Source organism: Elephantulus edwardii, unplaced genomic scaffold (genome assembly GCF_000299155.1).
Source record: "Elephantulus edwardii isolate Elephantulus edwardi_28Jun2011 unplaced genomic scaffold, EleEdw1.0 scaffold00091, whole genome shotgun sequence".
Lineage (NCBI taxonomy): Eukaryota > Metazoa > Chordata > Mammalia > Macroscelidea > Macroscelididae > Elephantulus > Elephantulus edwardii.
This window is the reverse complement of record NW_006399841.1, coordinates 4,292,009-4,295,987: the sequence shown is the minus strand read 5'-3', so window position 1 is coordinate 4,295,987 and position 3,979 is coordinate 4,292,009.

Sequence of the window (3,979 nt, the reverse complement as noted above, 5' to 3'; positions counted from 1 at the left end):
TATGTTGTTGTTGTTGTTAAGTGCTGTCGAGTCACAGGTGACTCATAGCGACCCTATGAAGGAGAGTCCTCGATGTTTGGGTGCCTTTCATCCTCTCTCCAGGTTCATAGGGATTCTGGAGGCAAGCTATTATGGAAGTAGATGCCACTCCTCCTTCCACATTTAAGTGTATACATATTAAAATACACTATTTTAATAAGTACCACAGAACTTAGGAAAAAAGAAATTTAAATTGGCATGTAGCTTAGAACTAGAATAGTTCTGGACAACAGAAGTCACTATTGTTCATTGTTAGGATTAGGTAGAGGTGGAAGGATGTAGCATTTGGGGTTCCTGTTGTTGGATGAGACACCTGTATTTGGTGGAAAGGAGAAAGAGGTTAAAACAAATTTCATGGGTTGTTTGTGAAAATTAGTGAGATGACAAGAAAAAAATTCCAAAGAACTCAACAAGAAAATGGATAAATAAATCAGTGTATATTTTCCCAGTGGAATACTGTTTCATACTAGAACAGAAATTTGCAAGTACATTGAATAATTTCAAATGCATTATACGGAGTGAAAGGAACAGGAGGCTGTACTCTGTATGATTCTATCTGTAAGAAATTGAAAATTAGGCAAAATTAATCTGAGATGATAGAAAAGTGACTTACGTAAGGGGGTATGAAGTGCAGGAATTAGAAATGGGCACAGAAGAACATTCTGGGATGATAGATTTCGTTTATATCTTGATCTGGATGATTGATAGATAGTTGAGTGCATTTCTGAAACGGTTTTGAGCTTTGCACATCCAATTGTATGTGTTATGCAGAGGAAACACAGTAGAAGAAAAGAGTAGTGTGAAAATACTCGAGAGCGCAGAGACTGGTTCATTCAAGCAAGATTGCGGTCCATAAAAAGCTGGAGTAGGCAATTTGGAAGAAGTCTCCAGAGGAAACAAATAAAAGAGTTATAATTTAGCCCATGATCTTTACGAAGTCTTTTGGCTTTTTTATTTTATTCATTTTTAGTGGAAAGGTAGCAACCTATGTTTCAAGGAGGATCTGGGAATGACGTGAAGATTGGCCTGGTAAAAGGTAAAATAGAGATGAAGAAAGTAACAAGCACTTACCATGTGCCAAATCCAGCCCAATGCCATCGAGTCTCAAGTCTTGATGGGAGAAAGCTGCTCATATTTCTCCCTCAGAGAATCTGGGGGATTTGAGCCACCAAGCTTACAATTAGAGGCACAGCACAAAATCAGTTACACCACCAGGGCTTGAGTTCTGATGGATAGACATGGATTAGCTTAGACCTTTATGTATCACAACCACATAGAAGTTTTAAAACAGGAACTAAATTTTTAGCTCACTCCACTAAAGATTTGGTTTGGGTCCAGAAAATTTGCATCATCTCTTACCAGACCAAATTAGAGAGTTCTCTGATAGCTTACAGGTGATGAATGGTGCTACCAAACTAAAGGTATGTGGTTTGAATCCATCAGCTTCTCTGCAAAGAGAAAGATGAGCAGTTGCCTCCCACGGGATTTACTTTCTGAAAACTTGCTGCTTCCAGCTGTCACTTGGCTCCAACTATATGACAAACAGCAACAAGAACAAGTTCAGAGGGAGCTCTGGTGAGTTAGGGAGAGGAAATGGTGCTGCCAAACCCAAGCTTCGAATCCACCAGCTGCTCTGCAGAGAAAAAATGAGGAATCTCTCCCCATAACAATTTACAACCTCTGAAAACCTGCTGAAATATCATCTAGGGTCTCAAGTTGACAGCAATGTATTTATATGAGTCCCTGTTCATTATTTATCCCCTCCTCAGTCTTCCCTCAACCCCGATGTCAGATCCTTTTTACAACAGTAAAAAAAATACAATATTTGTTCTTCTGTGACTGAGATATTTCACACAGCATAATGTCCTTCAGGGTCACCCATTTTATATGATATTTAGTGAGTTCCTTGTTTTTCAGTGCAGCATGGTATTCCATTGTGTGAGTATACCAGAGCTTCTCTATCCATTCGTTTGTTGATGAGCACTTGGGTTGTTTCCAGCTCTTTGCTATTGTGAACAAAGCCACAATAAACATGGGTGTGCATATATCTGCTTGGGTGGCAGTTATGGTCTCTTTGGGGTATATTCCCAGTAGTGGAATTGCTGGGTCAAATAGTATCTCTATTTGCAACTTTTTGAGAAAGCGCCATACAGCCTTCCATAGTGGTTGCACCATTTTACACTCCCACCAACAGTGAATAAGGGTTCCAGTTTCTCTGAAACCTCACCAGCATTTGATCTTTGCTGTTCTGTTAAATTTTGCTATTATAAATAGTGTATACTTCATTGAAATAGATGAGGGAGAGAACTGTTTAGAAGATATTTATGATTAGGTATTATTGTCATGACAGGAGTCCAAAACAAAGGCTGTATAGTGGAGTGGACTTGGGGGGAGGGATTGTATAACAATGAAAGAGTTTTCCTTTTTTCTTTTCAAGGAGTAGAGTGAACTGGGGGGAAGAGGTGGGCAGGGAGAAAAGTGCAACAATGAATGAATTGAAACCCTAAGTCTCTGTAAACTTTCATTAAAATTAATAATTTATAAAAAGGGAAAAAATGAGTACCTGTTCATGGGTGATGCTATTGATCTGGGGATCATACTCTGAGTACCATTGCTTCAGCATGCATTTCAGGCACCATGAGGAAGGGGATTGAAGAAGCCTTTGGGAGCCACTAAGGATTTCTAAAGGGGCAGCCTGATGGGCTCTGGACACAGTAGCTGTGGCACCAACTTGAAATTGGAAAGATGCCATGCAGAGGCTAGAAGAGAGTAAAGCCTGGCTGGGAGATAGTTAAAAAGGTCATGTTGTAATGTAAGATAGACATGAGCAAAATTGAAAGCAGGGCATATCGGAGGGGAAGGACAAGAAGGAAACAATATAGAGTAATCCAGAAGTCTGAGGTTCTCCGATTGAATGTTGGAGACGAATATGAGAAAGAAGTCTTTAATGGCTCATAAATTACTGATTTGGAAAATAGAGTGAATGATGATATTGTTCAGACAGTAATGAGCAATATTATGGTTCTTCAGGAAATAAATAACTAAGATTTGAGATATCTATCCAAGACTTTTAAAGAGGCCATTCTTACAGTAGTAGCTAAAAATCCACATGATAAAAAAAACCAAAAAAACCACCCAGAACATAGTCTTAAATCAGAAGTACACAAACACAGAGCAAAAAAAGATCAAAGAATGAGTTTTCTTTGTGGCTTTTATTTTAGTAGTACCTCTCTTTTTACGTAAATAGATGAAAGACTGAAAGCAGTACCTTAAAGCATCAACATTGAAAATATCTACATGTTAGCTACATTTGTTTCCTGTACATAAACGACTGTTTCCATGATTTCCTACCACCAACACGCTATCCTTTAAAAACATGAAAAAAAAAAGACCATATTACCCCCCTCAAAAATGAATTTGAATAATGGAAGAACAAATCTGGAGGCCTTTTGAATGTTTTGAGGAGAGATTAGTGTTGGGGTTTCTGGTTTCACTCTTTCTGCCCACCGAGACAGATCATGGCAGCTCCACAAAGAACGGTCCAGATCTCTATTTTTGCTGACTGAGTGGCTGGCTGGAACCTCCTGAGAGTTGCCGCCCTCACTGGCCATTTGATCCATTCTCATTGGGAAGCTGGTAGCTAAAAGGTAACACTTAATGCTGAAACCAATTTAAAATACCAGGAAAAATGTTGGTGGGCAAAACAACTAGAGTTACAGCTCACCCCAAAAGCAGGTCCTGGGCAACCAGGAGAGATGGGGATTGTTGTTGTTGTTGTTGTTATGTGCCTTCGAGTCGTTTGTGACTCATAGCGACCCTATGCACAACAGCCCTAAACCCTGCTCTATCCTGTGCCAATCACACTGTCTCTGACACACCCATCCCGATTACCCCAGTCACCGAATCAATCCTTCTCATAGAGGGTCATCCCCTCCTGCGC